This window comes from Megachile rotundata, chromosome 11, assembly GCF_050947335.1.
Source record: "Megachile rotundata isolate GNS110a chromosome 11, iyMegRotu1, whole genome shotgun sequence".
Classification (NCBI taxonomy): Eukaryota; Metazoa; Arthropoda; class Insecta; order Hymenoptera; family Megachilidae; genus Megachile; species Megachile rotundata.
In genome coordinates, this window is record NC_134993.1 from 7,149,240 (window position 1) to 7,163,510 (window position 14,271).

Genomic DNA, 14,271 nt, shown 5'->3' on the forward strand with positions numbered 1-14,271 from the left:
GTAAAATTTATCACAATTGAAGTACGAGTGCGTCAGACTTGTCAAAATAATGCAAAGCGTTAACTAGTGGTTCAAATGTCAAGCACGACTTTTAGAAATTGCGATGATTTGAAACGATATCTTGTTTTTTAAAAATATTTTTAGTATGAGGTGAAGTGGGGTAAGTGCAGACTGGCTTTTGTAAAGTTACTTAAGTAAAGTAACTTACCCCACTTCACCTTATTATTAATATTTACTAATTTTTGCATGATTCAATTTAGCAAAATGATTGCTTATTAGCTGTATAAGGTATTTCATTTTGGTGGAGTATTCAAAACAATTTACATTGCTATTGAAGATAGAAAAGAAATTTTATTTATAATACAGAAAGACAGTAAATCAGTTAAGGACTAGTAATGTAATACCATAATTATAATTGTAGAATAGTTGTATAACGAAAAATGGAAATAATGAAATAGACAAATAGTGGGATAGTAGAATACTACAGTATAAATATATACTAGTAAAATGATAAAATAACAGATTATTAGAATCACTAAATAGTAATACAACTATGCGGTAGACTTAATAGAATAGTGGAATGATAGTATTTTAATACAGCGAAATGGTATAATAGTGTTGTAGTAATATTAAAATACTGTAATAGTAGTAACCAATATAGTGAACCAAAAAAATTTTATCAACATAGTAAAAATATAATAGTAATATAATAATATAGTAAACTAATAAAAACTTCTCGTACTATGATAAAGCAGTATACAGTGTAATTAAAAATTTAAATACTGAAAAGATAGTGTATCATAGCAAATGAAAAAAGCTGGTATTATATAAAATAATTTTGAGAAAAAAAATACGCCGACTTCGAAATGCACTAAAAAGTATAAAATAATTTCTATTTCCTAATGAAGTAATTTCTATTTCATTCAATCATACAATTACGTAACAGATATGAATGAAACCTATTTACTCGTTAGGTGGTATATTAAATACATTTCAACCTTTTCGGAAGCGGCGCAAAATTAAATGATTTTCTTGAACATGTCAACCTTTGGACAGCCGAACATAGGCAAAGCTTGTATAGCTATTTTTTTTCTATACATGTAACTCGACAGCACGCCGCGAAGTAGGTGTTAGTGCGTATAGAATGTAACTATGGTCTATCTAGATTCATAGAGTATGCAACGGAAAGACTCGATCGCCGCATATACTATAAAGATGGAACCCATCTGCCGCAAATTTGGTAATTCCCGCGTCGTGGGCTTCGTTTATAGGTTTTTAGAACCATGGCTTCCACATGCGAACGAAGTCGATTCAATTTCATTTATATCAGAAACGTTGCGAAATGAAGATGCAGTCGTTACATTTACGTATATTACCAGATATATCTATAATGGTTCGTATTCTTTCTCAGGATTTATTAATTTCCAGTACGCCATACCACAATCAACTGGTTATTGGCAGCAACGTTTACTGAGGTATTTTTAATTTTGCGCCGCCTCCGAAAAGGTTGAAATGTATTTAATATACTACCTAACGAGTAAATAGGTTTCATTCATATCTGTTACGTAATTGTATGATTGAATGAAATAGAAATTACTTCATTAGGAAATAGAAATTATTTTATACTTTTTAGTGCATTTCGAAGTCGGCGTATTTTTTTTCTTAAAATTATTTTATTTCACGCTTTTTAGTGGAATGGGGAGAATTGTATAGGATACTGTGAGACAGTTCTTCCGGGCTCTTTTTTGTCTGCGTAAATGCCATGAACATAATTAAGTAAAAGACAACATGGATATTCGTTTTTCAATTTTTTTTGCAACAATAATCCTTTGCAACTAGAAAATGAAAAAATTTTTGGTAATGGTACCAATGGGGAGTCAGACTCTACAAGATGCGAAAGGCTTTGTTCCGATCGCACCACCCACCTAGGAAAAAACCGGCGAACATGCATAGAAAAAAAAATAAGGGACACTCTTTCAGGGACAAGTACAAACTAATTACATCATGATTGAGGGTGCTTCATCCATTTGTTCTTTGTTAACTTTCTTTGCAAAAATTTACTGCGCATGTGTATCTCTTACGGTTTAGGACTGCGCAAGGGTCAAAGTATCCGTAAAATAATAACAGATCCTGCGCAACAAATTTTCTAACAAATCAAATTGATGCATTTTTAGAACGATACGGAGACTGTACCAAGCAATGGGAATAATACACCAACCTCAACGTGAACTCATCTTGCTGCATAAGTCGCGTGTCAAAGCGGTAAAGATTAGTTAGTGTTTTGGTACAGTGCATTGTAATTGCCCTTTCTTGTCTTTCCCGTGCATAGCACGGGGCGTTCCACTGATAATAATAACGATAGTTTTTCACTAATATCACGAAAACTAAAGTTTACCGTCAATTATGCATAAGAAAAAAGTTGTCAAGAACCACGCCCCTAACAACATATTCGAAGGATATTGAAATCGTTCGAAGTTGATTTCAAAAGTTAACAACAATTTTTCGCTAATATCTCGAAAACTAAAGTTTTCCGCGAAATTTGCATAAGGACAAAATTGTTCAGAATCATGCCCCTGATAACATATTAAAAGCGCAGTAAAATCGAGAAAAGTTTATTTCAAAAGATGCCGGTTTTTTGCAATAACAATACTTTGCAATTGAAAAATGAAATTTTTTTTGATAATGGTACCAATGGGGAGTCAGAACCTACCAGATGCAAAAGGTTTCATTCCGATCGGTCCATCCAGCTAGGCGTAATCGGCGAACATACATAGGGAAAAAAAAAAAAAAAAAAAAATACTGATCGAATTGAGTAACCTCCTCCTTTTTCGAAGTCGGTTAAAAATGTGAAAAAAAAATGTGGAAATAGTATCATAAAATTAGTAGAATAGTAAAATGATAGTATAAAGGTATATTGAAAAGAGGGAATAATACAATAAGTCACGTGACTCTGTAGTCTCTAATCTCCAGCATGAAGATTCGAATGCCAAGTAATTAACAATAAAGTAATTAATTATTACATATATTAGGGATTGCAAAATATTCTTCAAATATTTTATCTAAACGTAACAAACGATTTTATAACATATTCATAATTAATGCAATAACAATGTAAAATAAATTCTTTTGCATTTCACCACAAAACTTGCCGCGTTAAATATATGGAGCTGGTTTTGACTATTTAAAATATTTTACAGAAATATTACATCCTGCATCGAAGCACTTAATGTTAAACAACGAATATAATCAAATCGAAAAATCTTGAAATGAAAAAAAATAGCTACCACGATAGAGAAAGGAACAGATTAAGTTTCAATGTATTTATCTATTATAATTAACATTTTAGGTAACCACATACCGGAAAATCGTATAATTAGCATGTAAATAAAATTACCATTTTTTCGCAAACAATATACGTTTTGTTAAAGTATCAGCAAAATAGGATGGTTCGTAAATAGCCTCTAAATTCGCGGTCCATTAATTTTGAAGAATCTACACGTAAGATTGCTTTCGGGGTATAATGCAAGCATTAGCGATCGAAAAGGAACGCTTGGTAGTTTTTGTAGAATAGACTCGAACTTGAATCGACGATCAGACCGATGGTACGATGAAAAAAGTCATCGATGCGTGTTCATAGATCATCGGTTGTTTGCGTGCGCGGAAAATTGTGTATTCAGCTAACGTAAGGATTTGTTAGATTGATATCTAGCGATGAGTTTTAATTATAACATCGATTTCAATGTGATTACTCTTTACTACTATTCATTTTGCAATGATGGTAAAAGTAATAACCGATTGTAGATGTCAAGGCGACTTTTCTCGAATGAACCACTACAGCGAATTAACATGTTAGTGTGTTAACGAAATGGAGAAAGGTAAAATACGATATAAACTCATTCAGTGTATTGCAAACGAGTTTCTCAGGAAGCACTGACATTTCTATTTCAACAAAAAAATCACGAATTGTGCTGAACAATTAATTAATTATTTATTTTCATAGACTTCTTATAATTATAGTTTCTCAGTGAATAACCAGTTTGTTTTTTTAATAAATTCATAAAAATACATTTAATATATTGCGTAACTTAGATGAGAAAATTTTCAATGCTAATGACTCTACTCTTATTGTATGCATAACACTGCGCGTTAAACGAGAAGGTATGTAATAACACCTACTTAAATAATACTTAAATAAACTCAGTATTAGTTACGTATAATTATCATACCATCAAATGCTTTAAACATTACGCAACGCAGATATTTGAAAAAATATTTTTAAAAATATTTGAAGGAAGACTTGAAAATTTGAAGTATTTGAAATGAATGATATCTGCATAAGTGATTTATTAATAAACACACTTATTATGCTACACATGGTCGATTTGAGCATTTCTGAAATTTTTGTTATTAAAATTTATAAACTCCGTTAAATCTATAATTTGTAACATTATAATATATTCTATTTACTATTATTTGAATACATGTAAAAAAATTTTAAATAAATTTGTATAAAAATTTTAAAAAACGCAATCTTCACATTATCTCCCGTTGTATAATCGTACATTATTTTTTCTTTTTATATTTTGTCTATAATCGAAAGAAAATTTTTCGCAATCTTGACAGATGTATTAATTAAATATTCATTACAAGAAGACTGATCTAACATATTTTCTTATGACTCATGCATAAAATTCGATTTAATCTGGAAAACGTACGGCAGAGACGCGGACCGCATTGCTTGTCAAGACTCGCGAACAGTCTGGAATTCGAATGAATAAACGCGACTCGCCTGTGTAGCTCTGAAAGAATGAAAAGAGAACGACCAAACGAAGAGCGAAAATGAATTATGGAGGAATGTAGCGAAAAATGTACCGTGCTTCGATTTGTTTACGCATGTTCCCACGAGCTACGTTCTGGAACGGGGATTTCCAAGCTGTACAGATACAGCGAACATAATAAACTTTCTGCTTTCTCTGGCCAAGAATAAAGAAACACAAATTTATGCATTTCGAATAATAAATCTAGACAATACTTTACAAGATAATTTGTGTGGGAATTGTACATGCTTATTCGTACTAATTTATGTAAGGTATTGTTATACATATAGACATATTCGTACAAATTTATATAGAAAATTATTATACATTTTTATTTATATGAATGTGTATGATTATTTATTATTATTGCCTTAAATCATATGAGATTTATACGGCAGTCATAATTAGTTCACAGTAGGTATAGTACAATAGTATATGTACTATAATGCATCAGTACAGTAGTTAGGTTATATTCGTGCGTATATAAATTATATAGAAGTAAATACAAATTAAAAAGTAAGAAAAGAAAAATACAATTGTTCATTAATTTGTATGATTATTAATTTTTTCAAATGGGCACACTAAGAGATTGCGATCTTGAATTAAATGAAAAGGTACTATTTCAAAATTTGGGATGTCATGTGCTTTTTTTGTAAATACTGATTATACGGTAAATATAGCACGATTAGATTTCGTACGCTGTGAAACACTCTGTCAACTTTTTGGCAACAATTCAGGTAATTTTCAGAAATCTTGTTCTTCATTAAATTGGTAATTATTTGTATTTGTCAAAGGGGTGCTTTTACCCGTGTAATAAATAAACTATTTGCTAAAAATAGCAAATGTTACACTTTGCGGTTCAACAGTCCCGTACAGTGTGTACTGGTGACTGCGCCGTAGCGAAAGGGTTAACTCACGAACAGCGAAGCCAGGTCAATCGTGATCCAGACCTACAAAACATATACAACAATGCTCCGATTAAGATTATCCAATCAAAGTTATACCCGAGACTTTCACGTACGAAAAAAATAATACTTGCAATACACAATAAATACACTCGCAAAAAAGCATGATTGGATATGCTTAATGTTAGAGCATAACGAAGTAGTATTTAAAATTAAGTTCTGATCTTTGCTGCCATTTATTGAATTTTTAGTTTAAGTCTAGCGCTTGAATAAGTAGTATCTTTTAACATTGTGTATGGTGTACTTGATGCGTTTCATTGAAAGTCTACAAATGAACAAAAATTTGAAGCATATTGTAAGGGTCTGTAAAGTTATCTTTTTACAGTGAAGGATATACAAAATATGTTTCTTAGAATAAACCTAAAATGTATGTGTAATAGAATGTATGACCGTCTAAATCAGAATAAGAATAATTTAAATGTTCAAAATTATTTTTCTTCATTTAAAGTGTTACTATAACTAATTTTACGAAACTGATCCACATATGACTCATTTTTTAATTTATCAACATATAATACATCGTATAATCTATCAACTACTACCAGTGAATATTGGTAAGTGTTTAAGTATTTTACAATCGCAAACTATATGTTGTTCGCCCCACGCAAAAGTGCGCAGCAGTTTAAAAGAATAAAATTACTTTGAGATTCGTCATAAAAATCAGAAACACATTAATTTTAAAAACTGCTACATATCAAATCGGTAATTATTTGTGTTTACTAAAAAGTATCTTTACCTTTCATGTGTAAGGAATAAATAAACAGGTAATGGATGATGAACGAAATAAATGAGGATTTCCGGCCCAGTCGATTTCAATTCCGTGCGATGCATCCACCATAATCAAACGGAATTATGCGCCACGAGGACTAACCGATCCCACAAATCAAAGAATCTATGTGAAAGCCGTTCGAACGTCCCATTCGATGAATCGAAGGGTGATGAAGATTCGGTTATGCCGGTGGAATAAAGGGCCCGGTCGATTGGGCGATCAGTCAGGATCAAAGGGAGAGCAAGTAACGGTAAGAGAAAAACGAGGCCCATGAACAGGTATGAGCGCCCAGGACGCTGGCCCAGATTTTCTCTTTACCTTTTACCCCTTTCGTGGTACATAAATCGAACAACGAAAGGGATCATAGAGGGAAGACTCGGGCTTTAAATACCGCAACGTACTTTAATTGTATCATCGAAACGAAGAAAAGAGAAAAAAATCGGCCAACGGAGAGGGAAACGAGGGTTAAAGAAAGAAATGGAAGAAATAGAGCAGAGGCTCGTCGTGTATCATGTATTTTAAGGTATTTGGGTCATGCCAAGGGTGGTAGCACTGTTTCTATTATTGTCTCAGAAGGGAAGCAGCCCCTTCGCTTTCGGAACCCCGACACCTATTCACCTTGAAAATCGCAGATCTCACGAACCGATTCAGCCGCATTCATTCTCTTTGCCGTACCTGGACGAAACTGAAGTGACAACTCTGCGTGTATCTGTTCGGTCTTTCTCGCTTGGTATATCTGTCTGGATCAGTCGGGGACAATGCAAGGAATTAAGGGCGATACTATAGGTGTGGGAATTCTGGGTGAAACACAGATACGGTTTGGCTTGACTCTCACTAGAATGCATACTAATACCAACCGAAATTTTTCTCGTTATATCGAACGAACGATAGAAACGAGTAAGTAAGATGCTGTTCAACGTGCGGTGATTTTGACGAACGACAGTTGAAATCTTTCAGCGTGAGGCAGTATCTGATTATCGATGTTTTATCGAATGCAATTTTAAAAACAAATTTTGTGGTAAATATGATATTGTAAGTTATACAATAATGTACTATAAAATTCGTGAGTTTTGGAAAATTGTGTAATTAATTAAACGGTTAAAAATATTTCTTATTCTTTGCAACTATATTTTTATATTGCGTTTACTTAAGATGTAAATTTGGAATATTATTGTGTTTTCAAATTTTCAAATTTTATAATTATTGAAATCATTGAAGATATTTCTTAACTTAATGTTTTTCGTTATTATACAGGGTGGCTTACCACATTTTGCCATCTAAATTTGCGTCATTATTATTACTCATAGCAAACAATGTTTCAGATGAAGTTGAATGGTTTTGAGAGGGGCATATGGTATATAATAATATATAATATTATATATAATAATAATGACGTAAATTTAAATGGCAAAATGTGGCGAACCACCCTGTACTGCGAATTACATGGTTTTCTGTAAATTTGAACAGATTTTCATGTAGGTACATTCTTCCAATGTTACTATTGCTATTTGATACAATATTTGGTCTGGTAATACGTTTGTAAATACTAGTATTATTTAATATTAAATAATACTTAAGTATTAGCTAGTATTAGTTGGTATTACTAGTAATTAATATTACATGTATCACTAGTATTAGCTAGTATTATCCGTATTTTTTGCATTAGCTAATATTACTAATATTACTAGTATTACTAGTATGAGCTAATAGAACACCATTTACATTAAATAGAACACCGTATTTCCGAATAAAAATTCAGAACCAACATTAGTCACTGTATCTCTATCATTAATGAAGTGAAAAAGTCTCTCCTTCCTGAACACGTCCGTCAGGTATTCCTTTTTTCCGCTGTTGGTACCCCTCAGAGGGGTAACAAGTGCACGCTTCACGTGGAAATTAAGGATGCAAAAACGTTGGCCCGCAGTAGGAAATTTGAATTTGAATCTAAGCCAGCGTCCGCTCGCGTGCTGTTACGGATCTAGGACTAAATTTGCATACGGAAAGGTGCTGGCGCGGATGAAAATCTTATGGCACTCTTTGTGAGAAGCGTGTTCGATTTTTGTGATACGCGTAACGGCTGTTGCAGCTCTAAACAGCTTTCGATTTAGTGCCGCTTCGAATTTGATCGATTATTCAAATTCAGATTATAACGTATATTTTAGCCGAACACGGAGTGGAGCAACGATTGAGAGAATTATACTGTGGGGAAGGTAAAAGATCGTATACTTGGACACCTGTGCAAGTGTTACTTATTGTTACTTTATCTACAAGCAAATTATTTTATCTCTTTATTGAAATTTTAATAAAATCATATTTTAATAAACTTTATTTGTATCATTTTTCTTTGTGAACTTACAATTGTACAATTTATGCTATTTGAATAATGATGTTATTTTATCTGTTAAGAAACCTCGACTTTTCAAGTGTATATTCTCAATGATATTAAGAATTTTTCTTACAATAATAAAATAATGTTAATATAAAGTAGTAGTAATATATAATGTTATAGAATAATAATAATTTCATTGTAATAATAATCTTAATTTAATATTATACATTCAATAATAGATTATTTTTACTTAATTTTAATTATTTACATTCATAAATTATTTGTAAAAAAATATGCCAAAGCAATGTAAAGAAGAATGAAAAAGAGTTAATTGCAAAAAGCAAAATAAAAGTAATTGGACTAAAACTAAACTTAACTTTCATTTAAAAATATTTTATTATACTTCTTATAATCATTGAAATAATAATTTTAATTTACCTTGTGTTGCAGACCGTTTAATTCGTCCTGGAAACCTCCCATTTAAACATTGAAAATCGCCTTAATATCTCGTAACAACGTTCCCATCTGGAAGCAAAATAAATAATATCATCATTTAGCGTTTTTTTTAAGATTTAGAAAATTTACAAAGGTGAATATTCAGTGTAATTAATTTTCTCTGATTACATGTTAATACAAAATTTTCTAACTACATATTACAATTAATATTCTAAATAGACATTGGCAACAAATTCAAATAAATTCATTACTCCAACTAAAATCAATCACTTGGTATATTTATTTGTCAACAGTAGGTCATCAGATATTCTTTCCTCAGCGCGTTCAAGTTACCCTTCCATCCGATTTAAAAATGGAAATCAATTCCGGGCACACGTTCCAGCCTCGTGTCAAAGTTCCTGATTTTAATTATAATCCAGGGAGGCTGTACCGGTGTCGTATCCGTCGCATCATGCAAATAATTCGAGAGGCCGCAAAAGCGAGCACATGCCATTTCCGGCTCGTGTCTTCGGTCCAGAAAATTTAAATATTTTTCTCCCTGTCTTCAGATCCTCTATTTTCGTTCGGGACTAGGTGATCATCGATGCATAGGCACGTGTCCAGAAATCGGCGATTCTAATTCTAATCTTCATGCGGTGAATTTAAATAACGTTCTTCACCCTCGAATTTGATCTTGTACTCGGGCGCGATCCAACGACACGTAACGTTTAGTACCATAGAGGACACGCGACTGAATCACTCAAGCCTTCCTCTGATTTGCATCGTTTTTTTATTTTCGGTCGTCTGGACCGCGCGTGCCAGTATAAGTTTGGTTGATTTTATTCGCCAATCCAAACAGATAGATCTTTAAGGTACTGAATAGAGTACGTGTTGAAACGGTGCATAATTTTTTTCGACCATAGGACTTAATAGAATCATAGCCAAAAGCAATATAGTTAACCTCTTAACCTTCGCGGTTAACCCTTTGCGTCAGTCAAAACTAATTATTACTGCAACATTGAGATAAATGCGGGAAGTTGAAATGTTAGGTATATTTTGAATTTAACGTTTTTTAATTGTACAAATAATTAACATAGAACTCAAAACTTAACCATGCAAATACGATTTAGATTTGTTACATTGGAACTGTAATGTGCATCACGATTGGGATTCGGTGTCATAAACCAAGAAGTTAATCTATTGTCATATGAGTGTTAGGTTATGAATTAGGCGGAGCAGAATTTGTATTTTTCCAATTTTATTTCACTCTTTTGCTGTAGTAAAGTATATGTGTCATTCCTTTGTGATCAAAGAGTTCATAGCAATTTGTCTACTATTTCTCACTTGTACTACTCACTATTATTCATGTTAGAATTACATATCGTAAAAAGCTGTTTTAGAACGATTTTTCGTCGTTTCAATAAACAAGGAAAAATTTATATAATTATTAGATTGGTAAGTACTACAGTCGTATGTCAGAATAAAACTTGGCAAATGTCGAAACATAAACTCTGACATTTACATCTGTCTTTTGGCGCCAAATCTCAGTGTTAATTAGAAAGATGCTTCGTTCATAAATTTGCAATATTTGTTATTTATCTGTTCGCTTGTAATCGACAAAAATAACCGCTAAACTTTTCAATTTTTACAACAGTGAAAAACATGTGAAGAGTTTAAAGTTAGTAAAAATTTATAATCAAATTTACTATATGAGGTGTACACAAATTTTTGGATGAAACATCTCTTAAAATTTATATTTCTTAAAACTCTACACACAAATCTTAAACATCATTATTATTAATTTATAACAAATGTGAGTTTTTACCTAATAAAAATATAATTCAATAAAGACATTTGTTAAGTCTTAACTAATATGTTACCGTAATTTGTTTCCGTCATTAATACCAAGCAGCGAAACGCAGTTTTATTAACTTTCTTTATAGCGCAGTTCCTAATATCGTACACTGGACTCTGGTAAACACTGTAATGCTCAAAACCATAAAATAATGGTGTGTAAGCGTAAATTTTTCTCTAAAAGCAAATACCATTTCCTCCTAATGCAAATCATTCAATAATATTTTTCAATATAATTTTTGAATTTTATGTACCAAAAATCGTTCATAATTCTGACCAAGTGTAGTTTTAACTAAGCACTCCTCAGTACAATTAATTTAATTATTTATTTAACAAAATACTAGTCTTCTTAATATTTTATAATAAATAAACTACTAGTTAAAAATAAACTAAATTAGTAATAACGAAATTAGAAATAAACTAAACTAGTTAAATAATTTTATTTAACAAGCTGACAATAATTCCAATGGTGTAACAATTCTGATCAGTAACTTTATAATTCTGCATAATAAAAAGATATGGAATCCAACGTTGCAATGTGTTCGGTAATGCGTTATCTTCTTGCAAATCTCTCATCACCGATTACCTGAAATGAAATATCCCAGCGTTTCTTTTCTACCGTTTCGACATAAAACTGCGAAGTGACGTCAAGCCCTCGGAATAAATACTGGCGCGCGGTCGATACAAATATTCTTCAATCACCCCAATAAAACGTTTCTCCGCGATATCGGATTCAGTTCAATCGAATCGCAAGTCCGGTCCGCTTCATCATCAAACCGACGATCTATTGCGACCATCGCCAGGTGAAATCGCGCATAAAGCTACGTTAAAGTACGCCGATTGGGACGAATCTTCGAGCACAAACCCGGTAAAATCGTTATTGTCACCCACGAATCTCGCGAGAACGGGACGCGTGCAGGTCGTTTCCACGACGGGGCCAAAACAGATCGTCGTTTCGCCTTGAGATTCCAGCATGTCCGCGAACGCGTGTACGACCGTACAATTATTATCAACGTCACCCACGAGTTTCCATACTCGTCACCTACGATCAAGTAAAAGTCGCTTTAACAGGAGGAACCCTGGTTGGCGAATCGGATCCCGTGTAAAACCCAGGGAGACAGAGAGAACGGCCGATTGATCGCTCGTACCTATGACAATTATTACTATCATCGTACGGCGATCTTCGCCCGTGAAACTTCGTTAACACGCTAAAAAATGGCCGACGAGCATCACGGCTCGTCGAACGATCGGCCATTTCGCCAAGACATTTCGTCGATCAACCGATCGACGTTTACTACTATCGTCGAGCATTCGATCTGAGAATTGATTAGCCGTCACGATTTCTTTTTTCTCCTGCACGGACAAATTGTCTAACAAGTTGTGTTGTTCTACACCGTGTCCCGTTCGCCAGATCGGAATCGAGGTATCGGTCGTTTTCCGTCTAGCAAACATTCGTTATCGTCTGGTTGCAGGAATGCTTCCTACTATTAAAATACGCAAATACGAATCGATACAAATGGCGGGAAATTTATTGACGTTAAGGGACAACGCTTAGGCTCGTGTATGCTGATTTTATATATTAAAGAGATTTTTAGCTGTAAATTACAGATATTCTTCCTCTGTGAGGATACTTGATTCTTGTAATTACCTGCGTCAAAGATTTATTTACATAACTAGGTGAAAACAGATGTATTTTAAAAATGTTACGTATAGTAACATATGTAACAAATGTTAGTATTAGTTAATTTTAGGTTGGTACATTTGAAATAAACATAATTTAAATAATACTTCATTAGGTTTAATACATGATAGAATAGTTAAAGATGCCATTGCAGATTTTTGTGAAATACAATGTCAGTTGATTTACTGTTTTATAAGATGACGTAAAATATTTGTTTAACAAGAAAATAGTTCTGCACATTATACAAAATTTAATTATCTTGAACATATTCTGACATTTCTCAACAAAAATAATATATGTATGATTATAATAAATAATATATATATTGTCTAATATAAGTAACAGTTATATCTTCTTCATCAGTAATAACGTTCGTAGGAATATGTTGTAACATAAAATCTGTTTCAATTTTCACCAGTTAATTGCGTTCGACGCACATACGCGTCAATTCGAAACTTTATTTCGATACGGTTGACGTGTATACTCGTGTAAAATAAAAAGTTATTATTTACTATAAAAACTTGAAATTTCAACAAGAAGTAATAAAAACGTTATTTAGTGTTATGTTTCTGGTATATTACCAATAAAACTGTTATGTATTTTATAAAAACTGTCCGACTATTCTCTTTAGATGTTCTCTTGGACATTCTTGTATTATATTGGATATTCTCTGTACAATGTATTACATTTTACAGACTGAGTTGAATATTTTCTCCAATGTATTGGTATTCGGTATCTTTCGAAAAAATCAAACTTTTGAAAAACACCATAATGAAATTATCTGAATGCCATTAAATTTTTTTTTCTTCCATTTTTCTTGTTTACTAGATTTATTATTTTTTGATTTTAAGTTTTTAATAACAGTAGCATTTTCAAAAATAAGTTCGTTTTATGTCGAATAAAAATCCTCGTTAATATCATAATAAAAGTATTTGCCCTGCGTCCGACGTGTATATTCGTCATTGCTTGATTTTAATTGCACATCCCGCGAGAGATTTTTAAAATTAAATACTGCAGTTAACTGGTTAAGAGCTTAATTATAACTTCTTACAAATCGCATTAATTCGCAAGGAAACATTTGCAATTAGTTTGAAGCTGGCATGAAATAAGGACATAAAATATTGTATGAAAACAGTAAGTGAACTTTGCATGCTACAATTTTAATATACTTGTATGCCAAATTTTGTTTATTCAATTATTGCTGTACGAGGTATGTACAATGTTTGAAATATAGATTTCGTTTGAAGATATGTAGCATAGATACACATCTGTAGTTAGTAAGAAGTTTTAAGTAATTTTGTGAAACTGTAGTACATATTTCTATGAAATAAAGGAAAAATACAAATTAAAAATTTTCTCAGGATGGAAATTTCAAAACTTTTTAATTTCTTAAGTAAAAATTTTGAAAATGTAAAAACTTC

General features: G+C 32.2%; 1 protein-coding gene across 1 annotated transcript in view; it reads right to left on the reverse strand.

The window, feature by feature from the left end:
* zfh2 (Zn finger homeodomain 2) overlaps positions 1-9,337 on the reverse strand; it is a 207,837-nt gene extending 198,500 nt beyond the window's left edge. The window contains exon 1 of the mRNA XM_076537570.1: positions 9,319-9,337. The gene's annotated coding sequence lies outside the window, so the exon portion shown is untranslated. The remainder of the gene's footprint in view (positions 1-9,318) is intronic.
* Positions 9,338-14,271: the final 4,934 nt, after the last annotated feature.